We start from the raw sequence: 27,556 nt of genomic DNA, 5'->3' as shown, positions 1-27,556 counted from the left end.
ACGTATTCATCTACGTCATAAACGGTTTTGGGTATTATTCCGGTGTACCTTGACAATTTATTTGGAATATTTATGATTCTATTATTATTTCGTGAATCTTGGAATTTTTTAAAATTCATTTTGGTGGTTTTATCAACAGAGACTGCAAGCCATAAGAGGGATTCGTCTGCCTAGCGGGAGTTAACTTCACTTCCTCGAACATCTGTCCGTCCGCAACTTCATGAAGAATGAGTAAAACTTGTTATTCTCAAAGTGAAATGTACGATAAAAGTTTCAGGAAGGTTTGCGCATACTCGCGATGATCCAACGGTTGTGAATTCGTCAAATAATTGTCTAGAAAAATGATCTCTGGAAAAATACTAGGGGGAGTGAAAGAGCTCTCGGGAGGAGCAAATTGTGATTTACGCGACAAGATTTCGATTATGAAATTGAATATTAAAATGAAACGAAAATTAAATAGAGTGTAAATGAAAAAATTAAGCACGATATCCTCGATCAAAAGATTGATTGCAATCTAATTCAAAGCTGGTTCTTGTCAATTCATCTCAACCTCGTCGGCTACCCACTCAACCGAACCGAATACTTGTCTTCCAGCGACCAAAAAAGCCTCCCTCCCCGAAAAAAAAAAATGAATAGAACCGTTGAATTCAAATTTCTCTCTTTACGTCTAGACACAACGTGTAGAGTATATTTATCGTGACGTTTTTTTTTCGGCCCATTTCAACCGCCATGGAAGATGATAAAACTTTATCGTTCACAGCCACTCTCACAAAACTATACCCGATGGCCCTGAGTCGTGCGATTCGTCTTCGCCGGGTCAATATTGACGTGTCAGGTCCCCCTCGGTCAAACGATTATCTCTCGTTTGCTTCTCCGAGTTTGAGATAAAACGCATGTCGTTTTCATAATAATGGAAAAACAAAGTAAAATAAACTTACTACGGAGGGAGGGAATACACAAGTAACAGGATCTTGGAGTGCTCGGATATCTCCCGGAGTGCTTGAGAGGAGAACGAGTGAAGAGGATAAAAAAGAAAGAGGGAGAGACGGGAGGAAGGAGAAATATATAAAAGAGTCTGGGGGGACAATGAGGATTACGAGATGGGGATTATAAAGACCAATTTCAAATGATAGGGGCACTTTTGTAATGGCCAGAGAGTATTGCATGGGGATGTGTGAATTGGAACTGGAAATCATGGGGAGAGGGTCAAGCGTATGCGTGAATGTTGGCCTGCCTCAAGGGAACCAACGTGAGAGTGTTGGCTCACACACAGTGAGCCGAGAAAACGAGGCGTGGTGTCTCGCCTTGGGTAGTCGCCTCGGATTTCGGTTTCCGGTTTTGCACTCTTGGCCTCCTCTGCGCGCTCGTGTCATGCATCATGCAGGTGCTCGCGCTCCTGTAGTCTTTTGGACTGAGTGGAGGTGAAAAAAATGAGACAGGAGTGCGAGAGAGGGGGTAAGAATTAAAATGAAGAATAAATAGAAAAAAAGAAATCAGAGAATGGAGAGGACGGAGTGGGCGAGGACGAAAAACAGTGGATCAAATGGTGAATTCAAACAGTTCTTCCCCCCTCCTGTCAAAATCGTTTGAATTATTGTAATTTTCGATGTTTGACGTCATTGGAGACGGAGTGCACTCGAGGGCATGGGCGCACACCAAACGGTGCGCAACACACGCACTCATCGTCACCCTACCAGGTGCGCACGCGTGAACATCCGACACTTTGTGCCACGTTGAAATGACCTTTTTTTTTTGTTGGCTTTTATGAAACGACACATTTCCGCTTGTTCAATTGGCCCTTGGCATTTGTTAACAAATATTCATCCAAAACGGTAATTCGATCGGCACTCAGGGCCCCCCGATGTATAATTCAGTGTTTATTGTGAATGCGGAATGTAACTATTTGGGAGCAGATTTTTGTTCCCATGATTTGAGGGGATAAAATCTGGGTTTTTATTTGTACAAATTCCTTTGTACTCTGATGGTGCTGCGTTTATTGTGCTCTCGTCCTTTGAAGCACATAATGAGGACAAATTTTCCATCGATGATGAATGCATCGATGAGACAGTCCTTTAATTATGGACTAACTCATTCACTGCTAACCAATATTCCCGCACACCGAGAATATTCTCATAAATTCTACGTACATATCAATTCACCGCGATTTATGAATGCACCCACGTTCCCCACAAGACAACAGAAAAGAGGACAAAACAATAAACAAGAAGGTATTCCAACGGAACCCACATAAATACATAATAGAGGCTACGCATTGTAAACCAGAAATTGTGTAGTCGTTATGACTCCTTTAATTGTGAATGATGTGAGGTCGTTGGAAACATGCGGAAATGAGTTGTTCACAAACCCATCAGATTCTTATCATGAACCATCACTATTACCCATTTTGTCTTTATTACCACTATCATTTTTATTTTAGCCCCAAATTTATGTTAATCCAGATGCTTTTTGACGGAAGAAAATTCCGGAAAAACATGATTACTTCCTGCGATACATGCGAGGAGAATTATCGGCTCTACTAATTAAACAGGTGTTATTGAAAAAGGGTGGGATCACGTAGAATGAGCGATTTGAATTCCCGCACGCTTGATAAAAGAGCCCGAAGAGGTAAATGCATCCCTAGAAACGCCCGTGGGGCTTCACTCAGCTCAGCCGGTTACCCTTTTCCCCTCTCTCACAGACACTTGCCGCTTATGGTCAGCGCTCCAGTCATTATCGCACTTATTTTCCCTCCGTAAAGCGGTGTTATATAGGGCCGGCATTCTCACTTCCCTCGATCCGTGTATTTGGCTTTCTCTTGACGGTTTGAGAACCACTTCCATCATCCTCATGGCCATCGGGGGCCCCAGCCATTACTCGCTCTTCATAATTCTTACCCGTCCCTGTCTTCTCGGTGTGCTTCAGTATGACTTTACTCGGTACATTCTCAACACACTGAATTTTAATTTATTCTGTAAATTACACTGCGCATGCGCTTTACTATCTCAACTTCACCGTCTCACGGTGATACTAGGGATTATGGTGTGGAATCCAGGAGAATTCATGATTCATGGAACGTTTCAATAATTTGAAAATGGAGGAAAATTACGAAATTGTAGTGATGTAATTTGAATAACAGAGAAATTCATTTGAACATTCTACGTCAAGCATTTTTAATTAAATCCTGTTATTCATTGCTATCGAGCTTTGAATTTTTCGGAATTTTCAATGCAATCGATCATTTTATAAATATTTTTTAATTGCATCCATTAAAAATATTAGTATTTACCGAGTAATTTGCAGAAAATATTTGAAAACTGTTAACGCAACTGGTTCTGAAGTTCATACCCAAAAAAGTAAAAAAGCTTACAGGGAACTCTGGTGATTCTCATCCTTCTATCATAATTTAATGAAGTAAATGCTTCAGAGCGCGGTCGCACCTCCAACGAAAATTACAAAATTATTCCCCTAGTTTTTCTCATTAAAAAATATTTCCCACAGACCGAGCGCTCATATTCTCCGCCCTGCATCCTCTGCAACCGACACTGTACACTCGTTATTTTCGTTGTTTCTGAACTTCACAGACGTTTCGACTTTCCCGCCAGGAATTCAACGTTATCTCCATCCTAGGAGATGCAGCATAGTGACAACAGTCTGCAAATATTCCTCAGAATTTTTTATTTACGCGATTTTCCCATTTTTCTTTTTTATTTCATCGCATTTTCGTTATTTCAGACACTCACTCCCCCGACAAAATAGTAGCACGTACCCTAAGAAAATATGAAGGGACAAGTGGATGAACAAATCATCAGCTATTTGGGGAGAAAGCAATAACACTTTCAACAACTCGATTGAAGAAACTAAATAAATGTCTGGATATGGCACTTTGATGATGGCGTTTGTTGATCCTCCAACTTTTCCTTAACCAGAAAAACTTGTAGTTGAATAGAGAGGAAAGGGATCAGTGGTCGATGAGACGCGTCGTTTAGCTCATAAATTATTCGTCGACCAAGTGCTATGTCCAGAACTGTCACAGCTGTTTCTCGTTTGAGACGACTTAGCTTCTGCATTGGGGTGGAGAAGGCATGACAATTGCCACCCGATGAGACATGACGTTGCGAGAGAACTGTATGCTACGAGGGGAAGCCCCAGATAATCGATAAGGGGGAGGAAATTGACCTTATTGAGGGTCAGCAACGTTCTGTCGTGGATAAATAATTAATCGTATCGAGAGAATGAGAAACATTGGATACATAAATGACTGATTGGAACTAGAGCTGTGATAAGATAAGGTTTCTTTCGAGTTTTCCTCTGGCAAACGATATCACAAGAAAAATTGCTTAGATAGAAATTACTTAGAAAATTAGAAAAATATTTATGGGGTTAACTTGACCATTAGGTTGACGTCAAGTATTGAAAATCGACTTTCACATTATTGCTTTTGACTTGAGGAATAACTTTTCTCGGTATAATTGAGAAATTATTATTGAGTTGCAAAACTCAATTTGAACTTGTGAAAAAAAGTAGTTTGTTTATTACTAATTACTAATGATGCTGCTTCTCTGGAATGTAACTGACAAACTTCAATTTTTTTCTAGTTTTCCGCTCTACCAGTTACCGACGAAAAAAAAAAACAAAGCACCGTGGGGTTCCCCTCCTACGGTGACCAAACGGCTGCCAAACTACGTAAAGGGGAAAAAACAGGCTCATTAAAGGTCAAGATCATTTGGTCGTCGTTGAAAAAACTAATCATATCAAGAAAATGAAAAACACTAGATAAATGAACGGCCGAGTTAAGGGGAGATAAGGCAAACTAATGGACGATTGAGCATATTTTTTACGCGTCGTCTAATTAATAACGTTACGTAAAGTGTTTCCGTGATCGTAGAAATATCCGAAAAAAAGTGAGTAAAAAGCGACAGCGGGGATGTGCGTGGGACGCAAAGGCTTGAAACTCGCGTGGCTCGGAAAGTGTCATGAAACGAATGTAAAACTCGTTGAAAAGCTCGATAGCGATAGCCGTTGCGGGTTAGGATAAAAAAAACCACATGAAACCACGGGCTTGAGTGAACGCGCGTGGGTGATTATATCCAATCCAGCGCCAACCCTTCGTCATTTTCAACCATGTCCACGTGGCCGGGTGTTATCCCTCGGGCACCCCATCTCCCTCATTTTTGACTAATTGAAGACACCCTGAAATGCCAGTGATTTTCAGCTATCGCATACCCCTCGTTCTTTCCCAGCAATTTACTAGAAAAAAAATTCACTAAATGAACGAGAGATTGGCAAAGTCACATTATTCATCCGAAAATGCCTGACAAGTTTAACGAACTGTATCAATACTCGCTGCTTGGATTCCTCCAGTGTAGAGTAAAAATCGATAACCATTAATTTCATCGACAAAAAGAGCAAACAAATGCTGAAAATGAATTTAAAAAACTCAATTTCCCCTTTTTAGCCGATAAAAAAAAAAACGTGTCGAGCAAACGGACTGCCACCATGTTAATTCGTGTCCCCTCGTTTGTAACAAATTTGGACAATTGTCGGTGGTGTCGAAGCCACCACTTTTGTTATTGAATTATTTGAATTTCAAATCACTTGAGTGATCTCTCACATTAAGACATTAATGCATTTAAAAGGAAAAATCAACGAACCAGATGAAAGAGAATGAGGGGGAAAAAAAATGAGAGTAGAAGAAAAAGAAAACAACATTAACATTATCGTTTAAGGCCTCGGTCGTCATGAATTATTTTTATTCCACAAGATTTTAGGAGCCGGGGCCGTATAAAGCCAACGGGGTCGTCGCGCCGCGCGTATCAGAAAAATTATACGCGTGCGAAGAGGGACGGGTAAACCGTCGTATTAAATATGAACGGCGCATGAATAACCGTGGTAGTGCTCGTATCTTAACGCTTTACCTCTTCCCTTGGCTTCCCCCCCCAGCACCCCCTCACCAGCCACCATTCACTGTCTTCCTCTCTCCCTCGTTCTCTCATTTTGCGTTCTATACCCCCTCGGTTTTTGCACATACATATTCATGTATCTTGCTGGGGCTCTTAACTATGGAGCGAATGGTGAGCGCGTCCTGCAGGATGTTACACTCTTGGATCTTGGGAGTTCTCGTGATGTGCGCGGGAATGACACAGGAATAGCTGAGAGTGGTAGAAAAAAAATACAGAAGTGGAAGGAATAGAGTAAAAAAAAATTATTGCGATGAAATATATTTTTTTCCCTTCTTTTTCCCTGAATTTTCCTGAGATGCAAAATTCTCTGTCCCCCGGGCGAAAAAGGCTTGCCCTCTTTGTACAGTAAAATTGTGACTTTCCATGGGTTACATATTCGTGAGTGGTGTATGAAGAGAGAAAGCGGGCCGCGCACAGATGGAATGATGAAAAAAAAGGATAAAAATTTTGGTAGAGACAGGAGTCTTGCAATAGTAGGAATTGCAGATATCTCTCGATCGAAAAATTTCCCGGAGGAGTGCGTGCCTTGGGGAGGGTCTAGTGTACGTTGAGCATCACGAGGATCAGTCGAAAAGATCTCGCGAGATAGTGCTGTGTTTTGCAGAGAGGAGGGAGGCTCAGTTTCAAAAGGATGAAGGCATCTCGGCGCCTGTTTGTTTTTTGCGTGTAGAAAAAAAAAGGACAGGGGAATTTTGGTGGATGATATATGGAGGACACTTTGGTGGCTCAAAGGGGAAATCCCTGGAGCAGTAAGTCAAGTAGATCTGCAGATGTACGAGAGGTCTCTGTAAAAATTAATTTCCTAGCGCCAATTGATAAATCATTCCGCCTCCAGAATACTTAATGATAAAAGCTTTTTTTCAATTATTTAATTGCAGATTTTGAAAAAGTGAGTAATAGATTCGTGAGAGGAAGTATCAAGTAGTGGAATTTACAGGTTTAAGGATTGGACAATAGCCGCGAATGAAACTTTCAATTATTTACCTCGAGTTTTATTCGTTTTCTTTGAAATTCGTAATGTGCTACTTGAAATAAGCATCTAAATTGCATTTCTCAAGTGTCAATTTAGAGTGAGTTTAAAATAGACCCTTTTTCACACCGATGGGGTCATAATTTCCACTCGAAGGCTATTTTGCTGGTTATAAACTGTTGCAGCTGCCAGTCTTCATTTTTCCAGCTCTCAAATTTCGTTTGTATTTCAAATTATTCAATCAAACAGATGAATGTGCGTCTAGATATGCGATCTAATTTTTTTTTAATTTACTTATAAATAATATTGTGTTCGATAAACTGGTCGTAATTTTCGAATAGATGATTGTCTCAAAAATCCACAAAACTACGAAAATCCCCACGACCATTCATTCCAAATGAAAGAATAAAAAAATTCCCATCAACCTGTGCGTGTAATAGCCCATTGAAAGGTGTGTAACAATTATGATAAAGTCATTCACGGCTGCATTATTCCTACTCAATGTTCATGATCCCTTCGCTTCGTCATCCGAATGATTTACCAGCAACAGCAGTGCATCACTATATATAATTCTGGTACTCGATTTTCGACACAGCCGAATCGCGTCGCGCGTTCTATCGGTTGCGTTTAAGCCCCTCTTTTGTCCCACACCTCACCATCCTACTCACCCACGAACTATTCGTCTCTCCATGATGTGATTCTCCCCCTCTTACACCCCTCATCACTCCTATTTCTCTTTCATACATCCTGTAAATGTTGATGCGCTCGTATGTGCGTGTGCGCGCGCCAGGGAGTGCACATTGGCACGGATATGCGGTTCGCTTGTATAACTCGGGGGTGCGAGTGGGACAATGTTTTCATTAACCGAGAACACGGGACATACCGGCATGCTGTTCATTAGACACGCTCCCTGTTATACGGATAGATCCGCAAAATAAGCCGTCTGAATATTTCACACAATAGAAACGAAATCGCTTCATTGCTTGATTTAAAATAAATAAAAAGAAAAAACAACAATGAGACTTTAATTTCAAGATATAAATTTAGAACGTACATGAAAATGACATTGACGTAGTGCTATCAATTAACATTAATCAGAGAATTGATTGCCATTTCCCTGAAAAATAATCAACGAAATTCGAATGACATGTGTGCAATTATTGCAACGATTGGTATTAATCAAATTTGTTGCGTTAATCATTCAGCACAATTGAAGAATTTAATCCATTGTAACAACCAAAGAGACCTTATTGAATAATTGCTCCCCAACGAATACAAATTGTCATAAATGACATCAATACATTATATCATTCTCCACCCCCTCCCGCCCCACGAAATCCGCCATTCAAATTCACCCCCATCGCAATTGAATAAAAATTATGATCAATTAATTCACCATTTTCCCCCTCTGCCCCTCGTTATCACATAACCTCACCCACCAAAAACTTACAGCAGCGAGGCTTCAACGTGAAAGCGTACAAGGGTGGTAACGAATCGTCCACCAAAATGCTTTCATTAAAATAATCCAGGGATTGGGTAGCTCCTGGGCTCGATCGAAATTCCGTGTACAGAATAACGAGTTCACGTATTTTCCCCTCCCTCCACCTATGTCTGTATACAATACATACACGGTTAAAAGCCACGTTCCAATGTCGCATCTTCCCCGTGGCACCAGTGTTGGTCTGTGTTGGATTTTACCGTACAAGTCCACCGGCCAGACACATGTCCCTACGTGCATTGTTGGCCAGACCTCGAAGAGGGGTGAAATCCAGTGCGGATTGGAGTGCGGCGTAGCTCGCTCCGGTGAAATGCGTGTATTTGAACAATTAAGTTCAGCCAGTTACCCTCCCCCAGTTCGCCTCGGTCATCCCCCGTCCTTTCTGAATCTTTCCTCGTTCAACATCCTCGAAAATTCTATACCACCGTCACTTTTCACGGTGTACACTGGCGGCACGAAACACAGCGATGGTGTTTTACCCCCTTGTTTTGTTTCGTACATAACAAGAGGAAGGAGTGTACAACGAGAGGAAGAGTAAAAAAAAAAATAAGAGAACTAAGTGAAACACACTTTACTCACCCCAACCCCTGGTGACTCCACCTTTGGCTCTCCCTGGTGGGACGCTATGCCACTAATCGACCGGCCAATATGTTATCCGGTGGAATCCCCGAACGAGACTCTCTCCGACGATTTGGTCTCGTAATTTTCCGGAATTGGCTTGTTTGTGTCTCGGATTTTTCGCCAAATTGCACACTCAAATATTCGTTAATGTTTAACGAATAAAACAAAATGACCAGAATAGGAAGGTAAATTCAAAGGGAGAAAAAGTCTGTGTATAGAAGGGGTGGTTGGGGGGTGAGAGGGAGGGTGGAATAAACATGAATTCTAACGTGGGCTTTCTCATGTAGTCGCGCTAGCGCGAATGGCGCAGAGGCGGGAGGGAATGGGGGCAGAGGTGGGAGTGAGTTGTCGTGCGGCTGGACGATTAGGTATGCATATATTGTACGTAAAAGTGCTTAATCATTTTTCCCCAACACTGCTTGTATAGGCGAAAGAGATCGCTTCGTATTACACCGTAGTGCATAAATAGAGTCACGCTAGAGGGTCAAACTCGAGTGTACGGGGCATGTGTGCTGGGATATGGTGTATCTCGGGGAGAGGTGGATTTCTAATTTTTGATATATGCGGAAGGAGATCGTTAACCCTCGAGCAATGCAGCGATTAATACACGATACCTATCCTCGCTTTTGTGGGCCTGAATTATTACTGATTTTGAAATTTCACGGCAATTAAATTGTTCTTGTTTTATGTTGTGAGAGTAATTACATCGGGCGGTGAATATTTTTTTTTTATTATGTTGGCCTCGTGTACATAGGGGGGAGAAGATTTCTCTCACTGTGTGAAAGGATAACGGTGGTGTTTATGAATAAATGATCCTTCAGTCAAGATTATTAGAATTAACACCATTGAAATGAATAATTCAAGTGGATACACACTTTTATAATCTTCGGATAAATCCGGATGAATAATCCACTCAAAGCAAATAAATCCATCGATTATTCTTCAAAAAATTTAAATTAAATATCCCTGGAAATGTCCAATAACATTGTCAACTAATTCCTGGACTAATTGAAATGATGAATGAGCATTACGTGGGTTAAGAGCATTCGTCGTGATCCAAATGGGATTTATCAGATTAAAAAGGGAAACCTTTATGTTTTGTCATTGAATAAAATGGCATTAAAAAATCGCACCAATTAAGTGATTGAATTATGCCCGCCAGACTCTCCGGTGGGCGAAAATTTGACAGGGAATTAATCGACTGTCACGCATCTGGGGATCAAATCCCCGGGCTTAATTGACACCGACGGGACATAGACAGAAGCGTGATAGGAGGGAACCGAGGGTACATATAATTTTGCCTAGGCAGTTCCGCCATTTTTATGGGTTAATCCTCTCGCACAGCAAAAGGGGAAACCACATTCCAGGGATATTCAGCTGTGTGAGCCATAGATTCTCGTTGCCAAGGGGCGTTATAACGTGTTTTATTCTATAAAACTAGACGAGAATATTTCTAGGTATTATTCAGTTGAATTCTGGATGTAATTTATAATTCAATTCGCCTTCGGCAGGGATTATAAAGCCATTCTCCTCGGAATAATACATTATGTCGAAAAAGCCGATTAGAGTGTCCGTGACGACACCTCAGCTTCGTCTACCTCCCTCACATTGCCGTATTAATTATAAATTACTGAATAAATCAAATGTTGACGGAAAAAAATTTTCCAACGAAAATTTGTATTATCGCTCCAGTGAATACTGAGTGTGGGGTTCATGAGGCTTTTAAATGCAACAACTAACGACTGCATATGCGATATAAAACGGAAATCTAATTGAAGACATCATTGGTTTAATTGAATCTTTTTTTACCCCTCACCATTCTCTCAATTATTTAGGATTGAAAACATCTTCGTTTTTACTTCTTAAATTGGGTTTTCCCTCTTTCCCCTTCAACCCGGAGTGCACTTAACTTTAATATATTCTCCTAAGAAAATGAAGTTCTACTTTTAATTTTTAATTAAGAGCTAATACTGCTTCAAGTGAAGCAGGACCATTTCACTCTGGAAAATAAATGGATGTTGAATTTGGAAGAAACTTAATCTTATCGAACTTTCTTTTCTTGAAATCTCTCTAATATTCACCCCCGGGCAAAACTCTCAAACCCGGCGAATCGACTCACGGCAACCTTTTTCCCACGTCCCTACAGTATATACTCCTTCACAAATATTCCTAGTCCAATCGCCAAATCATATGCAACGTAGTCGTGCAAGAAGGCAATATTACACGAATACTCGTTCCCTCCCTCTTCCCGAGCACCGATTTGCCGACTTTGCCGAACTGGCCACCCCCGAAACATATTGCGTCCTGAAGTGGGCCGTTAGCGGCCGCCACTGATGTCCCAAAAGAACTAAAAAAAAAAAAATCAGCAAAACCTGCAGCTACAATGAACTATTTTTTTCCTCCACTCACGTAACGCCTTTTTCTTCCAATTTTTTTCATTTTTTCGGTAAGCCGTAAAGTGGAAATGACTCGAGAGCAGGCGTTCGGTGCTAGGGCCGCTGGTAGAACAGAATTGGCGGGACTTTAGGGACGTGGGGGATGGTGAGGGAAAATAGAAGGTAGGGGATTGACTCGCCGGCAAATTTGGCCACCCAGAGGCCAAAGCGGTGGTAATAAATGAGCGGTGAGTTTGCTGGCAGCGAAACTCGCGGGTTCAATTTCCCAAGAGAGAGTCGGTGCAAAACCGCAGCCTAAAAACAATATCTTTATACTCCTGGGGTAACAACGGGAAACCGGTCGATAGTCATTCCATATACTCCACCGGTGTATTATCGGAGCGGTGTGTATATGGGATCGATACATTCTCGGCGTCATTACCAGTTGAAAAAAATGAGTGGAATCAAGAGGGTGAGGGGGTGGAGGGAAAGAGCCCAGAGCGAGATAACAAGAAATTGGAGAGGTAAGGAAAAAATTCAGTGCAACGACTGGAATTACGCGCTTGCCAACGTATACCCCCCATTGACTCCCCTCCCTCACTAGCAACCGCTCGTGTGTACTGTCCGCGTGTTATCTGTGCCGTTTCACCCCTCGTAGGCAATTTGGCACTGGCGCCTACGCGGCCAGCATCCCCAGTGGAGTTTTGGCCGTCAGCTTATTGAGAATCTGCAGATTTTCTTCAGATTTCCCTCTCCCAAGCATTCAGTCTGTCGTGTCTCATCTTTCTCTATCCAGTCCCGTCTCGAGTCCCGTATTCCCTCGTCGGGAGAATCCAACGAGTGGGGGCATTGAGAGATGGAGTACAATGGCCTTGGGAGGATGCCTCGGATGAAATGCGGACGGTGAGATGAGGGGCGGGGGACAGAGCGGGAGTTAAGGCGAGAGGACTGAGAAAGCCAAAGGCGGCAGAAGGTGGACGGTTACCGGTATTGGGGTAAAGCACATCCGGCAAGCGCCACACACAGGCCAATCGGAATAATTTTGGACCTTTGCGCGAAAATGGAAGGGCAATCAACGAGTTCGCTCGTCCATGAGAGTCCCGTTAACCCCCAGCCAAATCAACCCATCCACTGTACGTCGCTTTCACATTCATTTTTTAAACCATCTATTTTCAATGTACCCTATCCATTTTGTTTTTGTACTATCGCACCGATCAATTGATCATTTTTTACACCATCAATTTTCACTCTCATTGGTAATCGAGCGTGTCACTGTCCTACGCCAGGAAATATACCCATCGTGATACAGATAGTGGATAGACATCGACATATAGTTGTTGAAGGAATTGGCGGGGAAGGGGGAAGAGGAGAAAAAACTCAGTCGAGAGTCGATAGACGATTAATCTGGTCGAGGACTTGGAAGTCGAGAAATCTCCAGTTCTTCCCTCGCTTATATGTGCGCTCAAGCTAAGAAGTGGGCAATGGGTGGTCGCGACGGATCCCCGTGTATTAGGGAAGGAAGGCTGACTCAACGGTATTTTCCCCGGTAGATTCCGATGTGCGTTTTCTCTGTCTCGATTTGTATCGACCATAAATTCACGATATTTCACAGTGGTTGGAGTGAAAGAGGAAAAAATCCGTCCACTCTCGTTTACTCTCCGCGATAAGAAATTACTTTACCATTTATGCTGAGTGTGGAGTATATAGTCGCTCTCTTTTTCCACTTGGTGCTTTTTTTTTTTACCTACTGCAATTTGCCGAATGAAAATGGAGGAACTCGACCACCTGTGTTATACTTGCTTCAACTTTTTTTTTCTGTTGCCGCCCATCCCTTGGAATGAGGGGTGAAAAAAAATTGCTGAAGTGACAGAGGAATGTTGCATGCAAAAAGTGAAGTAGAAAAATGTTTTCAAGATAAAAAAAAAATGAGAGAAGAAAACGTACGACAGGGAGGACTGTTGAGCTGTGGTGAAGATAGTGAGTGAGATAACATCCCAGGGAAGTGTGAAAATAGAAAACGGAAGAGTGAAAATTCTAGAAAAGAGCTGCCTAGGTGAACGCTAATTTCAGGGGAAAAAGAAACAGTGTGGGCAGACACGTAACGACAGTGAGACTGAGACGAAAAGTCATGCAGTGAGAGGAGTGAGGAAAGAAAGTACAAAATAGGGGAGCTGAGGAGGAACAGAGAGGGGAAAAAAGAGCGAGGTGAAGAAAAAGATATAAAGTTGGTTGGAAAAAGGATGGTGGTGGAGAGGGGGAGGGGGGTATACGCGAGTTAGGGAAGCGGACAAACGAGAAATCTTTTAAGAGATGAGATGCTTTTAAGGACGTATTATAAAATGTCAGACTGGGTAGGGGGTAGAGTCCGGGATAGCGTTTACTGTGGCATAAATTAGACTTGTTCTAACATAATCTGATATATTAACGAGCCAGTGAAGTGCCTCTCCTCTCTTCCCCTACTCTTTCGTTCCCTTTACATCGTACTCGGGGAGTCCTTGCCGGATCCTGGAATCGCACGTTTGACTTTACCACTGGTAGTCGTTCTGTCTTCCTCACCTCTTACATTCCTCATTCTCATCTCTCTCCTTTCGTTTTTCTCAATCCCACCAGTAACTTTTTTACAATGTCAATCTGCCATCTAGTAATCCAGTAGGATTTAACACGTAATTGAAAGTGCTTATCACTGGTAATATGAAATTACGCGTTATGAAATGTTGTCGGGGGTGGGGCAGTGGTAGGGAGAGGTACGTAATCGAATACGATGAAAGAATGAATCATAAAAAATTGTATTTTTATTTTATTTTATTATTCGACAGAGTGAATAACGATTGAAAGGCAAAAAGCCAGTACAATAAAAGCAACTGGCATCGATGATAAATTTTAAACAATCAACATGAGCTGTCTGGTGGTTGTATGTGGTGCGCACGGCTGAAAGGATTTTATCGAAAAGGCCAGAGGGAGGAATCTTTACAACTATCGACCTCTCTCCCTGTTGTATATAAAACGTATACTCTGGCCTACACCGAATGAATGCCTCGTTTGTTCAACTATTGGCAACGGAGGAAGAGTGAAATCGTATATACCTCTCAATTCTTTCGGTATAACTTTTTCAAATGATACATCGAAAGTATGGGATCTCACCGTAATTCAACCATCTTTTATTCTTTTTATCTCGAGTGGATGGTGTGCTGGGGGAGGGGGTATCTTTTGTACTCTCATCAACGCTCGAGATAGATCGATGTGGCTGTCAACTGTTGGCTACGATCAAACTCCATCCATCAGTGAAATGATTCATTCATAATAGGGTAGAGCGTGGTGAAATAATTTTGTAATCAAAGAGAGTGCTTTGAATTTTTTGGACATAATGAGGCAAAGGGAATCATTGATATATGTTCTGAATATGAATTCGCCATTGCGAGATTATTATTCGGAAATACGATGCCAATCATGTTAATTTTTTAACTGAATTTATTCGATGGCAGATCCGATATTTCGGATTTCATTTGAATGATAAACAATATCGATTTGCCGTTCGGTGAAATGTGGATCTCTTTGATGGTATTGTAATTATAAAGTATGGGAAATTGAATTATTGAAATTGATTTTTAAAGAGTGACGTGAAACAATGCGCTTGGGAACTCTGGCACTTGGTCCACTGCTCGTTCAGTATTACCAGGGTGTAAGACACAAATGGTGGATGGAAGTGAGTGAAGAGAAAAGAGGGTAAAGGGGGTTACAACAGACTCGGGGATTGTCCTCATGGGCTTTCGTGGTGTGGCCCCGTGTGATTCAGCATTGTCTCTTCTTCAACATCCAAGGAAAGGATCTTGAGCTCCTTCGGCCATCCTTCCTTTTACCCCCTCAGCTTTCCTTCCTGCCGCCAACCTCCATTCAACTTTTAATTACGAGTCCCATTATTTCTCCAAGATTAGGTGGGTGCGCACCTCCTCACTTGCACCCTCCATTCACCCCTCTTCGTGTTCACTCCCCCGAAACTACCGAGAGGTCTCGACTGATAAAGATGAGCAATAAAATTTTCCACTTAAAACATTTTTTTGCGGGGAGAAAATTAAAAATTTTCCCCCGATTCTTCAAAGGATTTGCATTCATTTAGTCTCAACTGAAATGAGTTGAGAGGAATATTTATTGGAAGGAAAGTTCACAGACAGTGAAATACCTTTAAACGGAGTTCATTTAGATTCAGTGATAATTTTTTCAGTGAAATAATTTTCATGCAGTGCGACAATTTGAGGAAAAAATCTGGTGAATTGTACATTGCCGATCATCGATGGGGATGTGGAATACTATCGTCGAACAATTCTCCATCGAGTCGTTTATCCCTCGCTGCTGTTACTGGGCATTCTAAATACAGAATTTTCGGTGAAACGATATTTTCCTGAGGGTTGCTAGAGGGGGTGTCAGTATACTGTACGTATAAAATAGAAGGGAGTTAGAGAGGAAGAAAGTAGGGATTACATCGCGCTGCTTTACATCGTCAGGATAAGAAATATTCATGAATTTTGCATGAGGAAAGCGGTTTTGTCAATACCGCTGTTGTGATCGAAAATGGCCCCTGGGAGATACGATTTGAATAAGGCACACACAAGTGCCAAGGGAGTAGTGGCTCCAGTGGTGTGCAGACCGAGGTAGTCATGGACTTCTCTATAATCTCAGTACCCACCTATTTCTCATCGTGTCCCCTCCTCCCACCTGTCTGTTGTACAGATCGGAAAATAAATTTCATCCGCTTAGTACTTTTGTATCAATAACCCTCGACAAGAAACGTTGTTTATTGTTCGTAAATAAAACGACGAATGAAAAATATATGCACAAAAAAATAATAATAAGCCGTTTGTCTCGCGAAGATCTACCGTACGATTTACCGTTCCAAGTAGCCAGTGTATGAAATGTATTTATTCACAATTGTTCGCTGGAGCGTGTACCACCGCCAGATCGATTAATGATCTTGAAAATTAATTTTCATTCGCTGACCCACGAATGAATGAACCTCTACAAATAATAAGTGGTTCAGCACTAGGAATAAACCGATTCGAGCAAAAAAAAATCTGAATCAATTACGAAGCTGCGAACAACTCGTTTTGATTCGGATAACTGCATTCATTAAGTACCATTACATGGAATCTCCTTAGTGAGTAATAAATAGCCGATAAAGACTGTCACGTAATGACTATCATTTAGAAATTAACTCAATCCGTACAAAGGAAAAGTTTCTCCCGATGAAGCCTTTTGAAACGTACCTCAAAGCCTCGAGTAGATAATTTAATCGCGTTGGAAAAAAAAAACGCCATTGGATTACGAAACAATTTTTCTAGGTGAAGTGTCTGCACTCGCAGTGTTCCGCATAGTGCGGCACACACAGTGTTAGACATTGAGAAAAGGGAGGTGCTACATTTATCGTCCATGCGGCAGCCACTCCCCGGGAGAGCTGTACCTGACACTTGGGCTGTCGCAATATTATGAGACTGCAACTTGCGGAGGCGCAAGGTAAAGGTGATACCGCGTGTGACCTTGTTACGTAGCATAAAATGCCACTTTCGTTGATGCCAAGGAATTTACCACAGTCGGGATAGAAAAAAAAATTCAAATAAAGACCGTTGGTATTAGAAAAAAAAAGGGAGTTTATCCAAACGTGACGGCTTCCGACAGCCTGTAATTTCCACGTGTTCATTTCTCCATCTCTCCTCTTCCCTCACTGTCTTTTTTTTAAAGAAACAATTTCTGCCTCCGCGGAGACACCGACGATAGATAACTACGATCCTTATCTCCGTCCGGATCGTTGAATTTTCTCGCAATCATGCCTATGAAAAAAGGAAGGAAGGAAGATCACTGTAATGAGCCACGACGAGGCCTGCCCTACCCCTAATTTCAGTTAGTGTCTGGGATTTGCGCATGAAACGAGATATAGATTAACGAGGGCGTATTTTCACCGGAGGATGAGGACAAGCGACGGGGTTGGGGGGCAAGAAGGAAAGAGAAAAATGAAAAAGAGATAACGATAATGGCCTACCCCCTACTCCGGGACTTATTCGGCCGTCGAATGAATACATTATTAACGAAGGGAACTGAACTTTCAGTCGAGCTTGTGCTCATACATTCGATGGCTATTACAGCGCACTCACTACTGTTGCTATGGTCTTTTGTCAAATGACATCATTCGTTGCTTAGCAGAGTGTAATTGAATGATTGCTACTACCATTTGTATATGATTTTCAACGTCTCCCTGTCTCACTCACTTCATACCGATTTAATTATGCACATCCGCTCAATGTGCCTTGAACTTCAGCGAGATTAAGTTTTACGGTTATTATCAGGCGATGCAGTCAGGGAGTTTATCAGGGTGATGAATTAAAATATGAAAGACAGGTCTGTGTCATCCACGATAATGAAATATCTGTCATTAATTTTATGGAGCAGATTCTCATAATTTTTTTCGCTATTAAATTTGATCTGCAACTGCCGACAAAGGTCAGGGGCAAAATATCGAGAGCTTCACACCACACTCTATTTTCGCCCACGGACGTTTGTACAATTTACAAAAATAAATGCCAGTGTGCGATGGGATAAACTGCACACCGCACTCCCAGCTCATTCGCCAACATTAGTTGGATTACTTATCGATGCGGAACGCCATAAACGATATAACCCACAGTGATACCGTGCTAGCCACTCATCTTGCCGGGGCAATATCCATGTCTCATGTTTAAATGTACGCAATCTACCAACTTACGGTCAACGGTTATATTGAATGATTAGTCGCGCTCGATGTTTTAAATTGAGTTACGCTGCATTGGAATCATTGACCGTACTTACGTGTTATTAATAACACTGTGAGACCCCAGATCAGCAGCACATGATTGCCCCGAGTCATTAGGTGATTTAGAAAAAAAAAACGTTAAGAATTTAATTTCTCTCCTCATTGACATTTTCATTCGAAAACATCATCTCCGGGGGGATCGTAAAAAGTTTCGCATTTAAGTTCATAAAACATCGTCCTCACTGGGTATTTATAGCTCATATGACATGACTGTTCACCGCTGGCAGAATGCCGTGCGGTAAATACACTCCATGAGCTCGGTTTGTGTGCGTAATCACAAGAAGAATTTCACCTCACTTCTCTCCCTTCATAAATTTCTCACTCGTCTACTCCTTAACAATCTCGAGTTATTTGAAATAGCAATAGCAACGTGTACCATATGTCGCTAATGGGCTCCTGTGTTATCCTCGTTTAGCTACAGTTGCAGCTTCCAAAAGCCCATGCCAAACTCACCGGGAATTTTGGTCGATGACTAATCAACTTATAACTAGACGAATACGCCGACTCATCCGAATTTTGGTGAATAATAGATTCTGCCGACTGAGGGATGATCCACAAGTGTCATGGTGCATATATCACGATAGTTTGCCTTTGTAATTATTTAGCGGTTCATTTGGATGCTGATGCTGGGCTCACTGGTGTCATGTGATGGTTGGACGGGGCTTGTCCAATTTCGGGGGATTATGCTGCACGTGAGCTGCTATTTGGTGCAGTTCAAATTTTTTAATTGGAAGAATTATCAAATTACTATCACTAACAGCAAAGAATGTGATTCAGGCAGTACAGGTGTAAAGACTAGTTTTTCACTTGTAGTAGAAATGGACGACTCCACCATTCATTATCGAATGGCAATCAATTAAATAATTATTATGATTGTAATTATTTCTTGAGAAGCACATAATTTTCACCAAGTCAGGTACCAAGATGCAGAGAAAACCAATTAGATTTTCCATCTCGTTTTCATCTCTTTCTGTTTCATTCACAATTTTGCAAATTGTTTCATTAAAGCCACCCGATAAGAACATTTTATAAACCAAAATAACGTACAGCATCATTTTACCTCCAGCCCACGAGGTTTTATCCCAAATGTCTGTAGTCAACGGAGTCTCATTTTGCGGTCCAAACGCCGCGGGGAGTACCTCACCCGATTTAAGGATAGTATACCTCGACGGCTTCACGTCATAATAAAATTATATTTCATATCTCGAAATCAGGGAATGCGATAGCTACTGACCCGTGCGACTTTATAGGCAACAAACACGTGCGTTATTTCTCTCCTCTTTTTCCACCGTTAGTTTGTTGTTTTCTTTTATCTGTGCAAATAGTTGGTGATACAGGAAAGAATAAAGAAGAGAAGAAAAAAAATGTTGAGTTGGTAACCGGAGAGAGTTGAGAGCTGTAATACACTGTGTCAGCGTCCAGTCGTCCAGTCGTTTGCTGCCGTTGACGTTGCACCCATGAGAGTTCCTCAGTGGCTTTCGCCTCAGCATCTGCGATTCCTCTTCTAAAAACCCAATTTCCCCGGCTCGTCCTCACACCCCTATCGTACACCTTCGCCAAGCCGCCTTTATATGGAACGAAATCCGACACTATAATACACATACCGATGTTGCTCGGTTTGTGCACGCAGAAGGAGATAGAGGAGGAGAGAAGATGTGCGAGCAAACTTCCAACACGTGTCAACATGTCGCTTGACACAGATTTTTCGAGGCGATAGAGGTGGTGAGGGCCCGTGTGCGGGTTAGTGGGAGGTGCCAAAGGGAGAGAGAGAGAAAAAACATTTGTGAGCAACAAAAAAAAAAATTGCAAAATAGGGACACAGTGAAGCGTGTTTTGATCAACTCGGTTGAAGCCCGGACGAGACATCGAAGCGGGAACCAGTTTGTTCGTTTGTTGCCACCCGAGCGAACACGCACCCGGTTATTTTTTTAAATAATCCGAGGTGGTGCGCCTATCATCCCTCTTTTTTTTCCGAAAATCTTCTTTTTTTTTACAAGGGAAAAAAACCAAATAATTCTCATCATTCCTTTTGCTTTGCCTTTGTTTGCTGTCTGTCGATCATTCGGTGAAACGCACGAGTAGGCCAGCAAAGTGCTGACAAGCGGGGATAGATGAACCATTTGTTTTCTCCCTAATATTGTTTCGACAGGTTTTTTCGAAAGCCGATGAACAAACTATTTCAGTTAAAATTACGCAATTTGTGATCGGATATCTCGTTGTGCAATGAATTGACGAAATTCCAATTAAGACGTTAATTGATTCTCCCTGATAACTCGGTTCTCTATGTGGTGGATAATGGATAATGATTTTTTTCTTCATTGCACAAGATGGAAAAAGATAGTGATTCAGAGTGTTGCCTTGCCAGAGTCTTACCTTGACAGAATCAGTTGTGTATAATTGAAGACACGTACATCCACAGAATCACCAGAAATAATCACGAAAAAGGAATAAAAATCACTTATTTATTAATCACAGGTTCTTAGCCCCGGTTCAAATATATCCACAGTATAGCCCATCCACCGTGCATCAACTGGATCCGTTGCACGGTGTGTCACAGCTGTCACTGCACATTTACGTCAAAATACATAATCAAGTGGACTCAGCCATGGAATTTTAACGAACAAATAATCATCACACACGAAACTCTTCCACTCTTCATTACTGGAGTGCATGCACCAGTTGAATATCAGATATAAACACAAACCTTCAAGTCAGACGATTGATCAATCACTGGTTTTGCACCAATCGTCACTAATTGCGCATCTAATGATTATCGACAGAATGACTGCTATTCCGAGTGGACGGATATCGTTTTGATTCAGCGCACGAGACATTCCGCAGACCGCAAGTGTTACACACGAAACGTCACTGGTGGTTGATCTGCAACAATTGCGATGTCCAACTGATCACGGAGTGATAGCGTATCAGCTTAACGGCTCCACACACACCATAATTTATCGATATTGAGTGATCATTCACGTCACACAGATAATTCACGTATCAACAGCGGTATAATCGATAAAGACCGACAATTATTTACAATGGACCATAGAACAATAAGAAACTCCGTGAAATACAATTTTCACGCAACTCAATATCAATCCAATTCACCCACAGGTGCGCTAAATAACCACTTTCACGAGGGATGTCTGGCTAACCCATCACTTTCACAATTTGTTTTTCCACTGTATTTTCATTTGAATTCGAAGTTCAAAGTCACAAAACACTGGCGGTGTAAAAGCCACAAATCCTTATCAGATTTTGGGCCACGTTCGAGGTGAGAGGCAACGATCGAGTGTACGATGTTAAAAAGTTGTTGGGAGTGCGGGTTGGGGGGTGGCCCGGCGATCCAGCCTCGGAAGACACGCTCGTTGAACTGTCCTACGGAGCAACTGGGGCCACGGTTTAGTATGAAGCAACGTACGTTCTTCCCTGCAGGCGTGTAGCCCACGATTCCAACTCAACTCCCTCTATCTCACTCCGCTGTTTCCACTCTACTCACTTGTACTGTGGAGTATTCAGCAAAATCCCTCTCTACCGCCCCCTCCCCAACGTTTGCTGATTCTCTCACACCACTGGGGGGGATCGAGGGAGCACATATATACATACCCCTTTTAGTAGGTGTATAAGTCCACTCAACACAGACACATATATGTATATATATATATACAACTCTTGTTGATATAATAGGGGAAATTTCGTTGAGAGTAATGAACAAAATGAATATTTCTTCCAAGGAAAAAAATATTTGCCAAATATTTTTTTTTAGCGCGATTGTTCTAGCTTGATGTACTTACGATACCCTAAGAGTTAACAATTACGATCTGGACACGAGATACACTGCGCGAAAGAATATTGTGGTTAATCCGCAACAAGTCTCATCCGCGATTCTCTTCATTTCCACATTCCATAGATTAATTACTAACACGAAATAGCCAATTAAAATTTTTCGCCGCGGTAAAAATACTCCCTGGGATTTCAATACTAAATATTCTCCGACAATTATAGCCCTCTGAAAAATGCACGAGAATCCCAAGTGCCGCTACAAAAAATCCATAATATCACACTAGCTGTGAAGCTACAGAATTTGTGATTTACCTGAAGCAAAGAGATTTTCCTCATTCCAATCAGCGGAAGTATCGATCTTCATTCTGTTAACAATGACCAATGGCGTTCAGGGGACTCGTAAAATCAAGCTGAAACGATTGATGAGGAGTTGCACTTACAACAATCCGAATAACGCTCTAATTATTTCTTCCGCATCCCTTGAATTCTGTTGACAAAGATATTTTATTTCGTCGCCAGACGATTACAAGCCCATCTCCCCAGTATATCCCCGCCTCTCCACCTGTCTAATCCGCGGAGAAAGATAACCCTCCTGTTCTTTTTTCCCCTCTCATCGTACTCCCTCTTTCTCTCACCCCCCGTAACCTGCATGCCCAGGTACATTCAAGTGGAAGCGAGGGAGATAAAGTGAGACAGCAAATCCGCGGATCTATAAATTCTACTCGAGCTTTTCCGCCGGTGCGCAAAGTACTTTTCGTTTAAGCTCTCTGGCTGAACTCGTTACCCAGCGTAACTCGCTGTTGGCTGAGGGGATCCTCCTTCTTCCTCGCGTTCTGTGCACCAAGTGAGAACGAAGCGAAACGAGCCCACGTGAATGCATTCCCCCATTCCCCCTCTACCCCTTCTTTCCACTTATTTGACTAGAAAATGTCACGATTTCAAGCTCTGCATTATCGCCGATTAAAATCGGAAAATTTTCCACGTGTATGCGATCAAATCCCATCCACACAGATAAGACGATGCGCTCTCACTGTCCCTGTTTTCTCACGTTCTGCGCCCTCACACGCACATCGGTGAATAATCCATATGTGTATACTAATTGTCGGGGCTCTTCGAACTGCCACAATTTTCATTTCTAACCCCATAGTGTATCCTATCAAGCTCCAGGGGTAATTACTTTCAAACGGATATACTATTAGTGACCGGAGAGAGGCCGGCTGGAGTGGACGAGGTACGAGACGGTGATGGCTGCATACTGCAGTCCCATTAAAAGCTATAAGCCAATTCCACCTCACTGGCTGGTCCACCCCACCTCCAATTTATACAAAATCTCTCGTTCCATTCACATCGCCACTACGCCCTCCTCCCCCCCCCCTTGTCTATTATCCAACAACAGGGCGTTGAATAGTAATTAACGAATCTTCCCGATTATCCAGTGACTGGATGCGTGTGAAATACCCATCATCGTTCGATATGAACGCTATTACGTGGTATACCCGTGGTGAGAGATAAAAATATAAGAAATAAAGGTAAAATGATTTCTTCTCTCCCTGCAGCCCTCGGTCAATGTATTTAGCCTGCGGAGGGATAAAAAAAAAGAGTCTTGTATTTTTAATTATTACCTGACTCACGTTGTATATTTGACTTTATATTTTTACTGGCTTCCACATGTACGTGTAATGCGCCCGGTGGGTATCGATGTGACAGGCATAAGCGGGGGCCGTGACGAAGCAAAAGTGCCTTGCGGGATGTCAGGGGAGAGAGAGAGAAAGCGACTGGTGAAGGTGAGTGGAAACAGAGAGGATGGATGGAATAATAAGAATGTAAAAATACAAAAAAAAAATGAGAGACGATAGGATTCAGTGCAGGATCTCAGTGTACTCTTTGGATCCAATGAGAGGAAGAGATGTGTCGCCATCGCGTGTTTCGAGCCGGTTGCGTACCAAGCATTAATGATAAAAACCGACGGGCCCTTGCGAAGAGAAGGTGAGTAGACCGGTCTGCATCGAAACCACGTCGGTGAGAGATGCCGACGCCGGCTAAACCTCAATAAGTATAAAGACTCCATGCAAATACCTAACCAATTATAAGGAATCACCTTTCGTATATATACTCAACTGTGTGGCTTTCTCTCAGGGGGGGTAAACTGTGCGCTCATGATATATTATCAATTTTCACGACGCAATTCTCCACTTCACTTCTTGGCCAAATATTATCAGTGCCAGGGGGCTCAGAGAGTGCCCACCACCAACCAATGGCAAACATAAAAATCAAGAAATGAAATAAGTGAGTTAAAGAAGAAGGAAAAATGCTTAATAAAAATTCGTCGTCGTTCATTACTGTCAACTGTATCTCGTTTCGGATACACACTTCTCAGAATATTTTACGGTGAGACTGCTGGGGCCTTGGTGAGTTCAGTGGTCTTGGGTTCTATAATACACCAAAATATCTTTGGATAATGGGAGTGAGAGAGGGGGAACCACATATGCCCATATCGAAGGGGACATTTTCTGGTGATCGAAGAGGTCCACGCATTTTGTATCCCAACATCCGCGGTTTATAGAGAAAAGAGGCGAGGCTCAGGCTACTACACGCGCTGGCAATTATGTTATCTCCGCTTGAGTAAGAAGAATAAAGAAAAAAGGAAGGACAGGGGTAGAGATATAAGGGGAAAAAACTGTACGGCGTCTTTTGATTTCATCGTAAATCATACCGCCACGCACACGATGCCATACCAAACCGCTGGTAATGCCCTATTCATCATCGTTTTCGATTTTTATACATCTAATCCGAGGTGACTTACATCGCCCATGACAAATTCCTCTTCAGTAACATGAAAGGGGGAAGGGAGAAAGAGTAATGAATTTGATATCATGAGATTCGTGATTAATCCGCATGGTAATTGAAAAATAATGTGGAGTAATAATGTTGATGGAACAAGAAGGGGTATGAGCTGATCCGAAACAAGATATTTAACTGCTATTTTATGCACCTTTTTTTGACTCTTAACAAATTTGTTATAAAATTTTAGAATAGAAAGTCTACATCGAAATTTCTAACGAACAAGAGCATTTCTTTCGGGGCTTCCAAAGTGGTCCAAGTTTAGAAATCATTAAAACAATGACGATGTGCTTTTTTGGATGATAATGACTTTACGGATCAATGATTTTCTTACAAGTGGCTATGAGAAGCCTAAGTGAATGTTTAAGTGAAGGTATTATGATTGAATTGGAAAGATATTACGATAAGAAGTCCATATTGCCCATTTTTCTCGAAATTGTACATTTTTATCTTGAACTCGAAACTCGATTTTTTATTTCCGAATGAACGAACAGACGAATTTAAAAAAAACTCAAATTAATCCTCGCAACTTGGTGAATGTCAATGTAAGATCAAAGGGTAGAGTATTTTAATGATTATAGAATAACAATTATCTTTATTAAGAACGTATACAGAAAAAATGTAAAAGTAACGTAAAAATGAGTTTGCGATGTGCTCGGTGTCACTCCTTCGATATCTCGCGACAAACTGACACTCCACCGATCTTCCTTCCAAAAAGTCCAGTTGTTTCTGTCCTTTATGTCCCTCTCTTAAAACTAATAATACAAAGGTCTCACTTATAAAACTAAGGCAATCATTGTCCTAAACAATGAGTGCATTCACACTCAGGACCACACTCCTGCACTCCTGACCCTGTTTACGCTTTAATGCGTTCCACATTGGGTGACCCAAACATTCCTCGATATCCGACACTTAAAATTTCTTAACAGACATTCTTACAAAAAAAACTAAACCAGACTCTCTCAAAACCCTTAGCTATTCTACCTAGTACTAAAACACAATGAGAACAAACACTCTCTTATAAAAAATACGTAAACATAAATAAAAAGAAAGAAATTCTTAGTCCCTACAACCTGCCATCCTGCATTGGTATCGTCCCGATACCTTTTCACTCAACTTCTTCGTCATATTCATTAAAGTCGTCGTCACCAAACAATTCCACCCCAAGGTCAATGACACTTGTCCATGGCTTCATGAAATCGGCAGCTGTACTTGTTCGATTGGGGCCTTCATGATCCCCTACCTTTTCAACAATATAGCGATTATTCCTCAGAATACTCGCGATCTTGTACGGTCCAAAGAATTTTGACTGTAATTTTAATCCTGGCCCACCTTGCGTTCTCTGAATGGCTACTAAGTCACCTTCTTCGTACTTAATGGCTTCTTTCCGCTTGCGATCAAAATATTTTTTATTTTCCGCCTGCACTTTGGAAATGTTCTCTCGAGCTTCATTTCGCATTTCCATACGTTTTTCATTATAATCGTTGATGAACGCATTTTCCAATATCTCCTTCAGCTCTTGATCATCTGGAAGCTTCATTTTTTCTCCAATCAATAATTCGAAAGGAGTCTTCCTAGTGCTCCTGCTATGTGTAGCATTTATGTATTGTTGAACTTTATCAATGTGCTTCCACCATTCCATAGGATTATCTTCAGATAATTTCGTCAAAATTGGAATGATAACACGATTTATTCTCTCTACTTGTCCATTTGCACGTGGCACACCAGTCGTAATGAGAATATGTGCAATACCTTGTTCATTGCAATACTCCTTAAAAGCATTGGCAGTAAATGCCGTTCCACGATCTGAGATGATTCTCCTCGGATTGCCAAAAATTACGGACTGTTTTCTCAACTTGCCAATTGTCTCTTCCGCGGTTGTAGACTTGGTGGGATAAAGCCATACGAACTTAGAAAACGCATCGACTACTACAAACAAATGATTGTAGGCTTTTCGTGTTGAAGGCATCGGCCCCAAGTGATCTATATGATAAGTGTCCAGTGGGACCACGCCTTTGACAATCGGATTTAATAATCCCTCACTTTTCCCACTTTTCTTTTCAGCGAGAATACATTTTACACAATTCGAAATTACTTGTTTAATTTTGTCTCTCATATTTGGAAACCAGAAATCGCGCTTTAAAATATACTCTACTTTATTCCAACCGAAATGTCCTTGTTCGTGTGCTTGCTTTATCACGTCAAATTGCATAGTTTTCGGCACAACAAGTAACTCAGCTCCATCCACTTCGCGATACAGCACTCCTCTTTTTGCAATAGAGAAATCAGAATTTTTCCCCGATTTAACTAAGCTAATAATTTTCTCTAATTCTAAATCGTTTTCCTGTGCTTTCTGTATTTTTGCAACTAATCCGTCTCGGCCTTCCTCTACCAATAAAATCTCTACAGGATTCCTACTCAATGCATCGACGTGCTTCATGGCTGTACCTGGACGATGTATAACTTCTTGATCAAACTGATCCACTAATAAAGCCCAGTGCCCTATTCTTAAATTTAAATCTTTCTTTTTCATTGTCCACGTAAATGCTTCACAATCAGTTATAATTTTAAAATGAATACCTGACAGATAAACCCGAAATTTCTTAAGAGCTTTTATAATCGCTAGTACTTCTAATTCATAGCTACAGTATTTTTCTTCCGTGGGAGTAG

At 41.6% G+C, this 27,556-nt stretch overlaps 1 protein-coding gene across 2 annotated transcripts in view; it reads right to left on the bottom strand.

Annotated features, from left to right (window-relative positions):
- The window catches only part of LOC135164521 (latrophilin Cirl-like), a 116,190-nt gene extending 94,550 nt beyond the window's left edge, over nucleotides 1-21,640 (bottom strand). For both annotated transcript variants that reach the window (XM_064124949.1, XM_064124950.1), the window contains exon 1: nucleotides 20,633-21,640. The gene's annotated coding sequence lies outside the window, so the exon portion shown is untranslated. The remainder of the gene's footprint in view (nucleotides 1-20,632) is intronic.
- Between the last annotated feature and the right edge of the window lie 5,916 nt (nucleotides 21,641-27,556).

Source organism: Diachasmimorpha longicaudata, chromosome 7, assembly GCF_034640455.1.
Source record: "Diachasmimorpha longicaudata isolate KC_UGA_2023 chromosome 7, iyDiaLong2, whole genome shotgun sequence".
NCBI lineage: Eukaryota > Metazoa > Arthropoda > Insecta > Hymenoptera > Braconidae > Diachasmimorpha > Diachasmimorpha longicaudata.
This window is presented reverse-complemented; position numbering and strand designations above follow the sequence as displayed.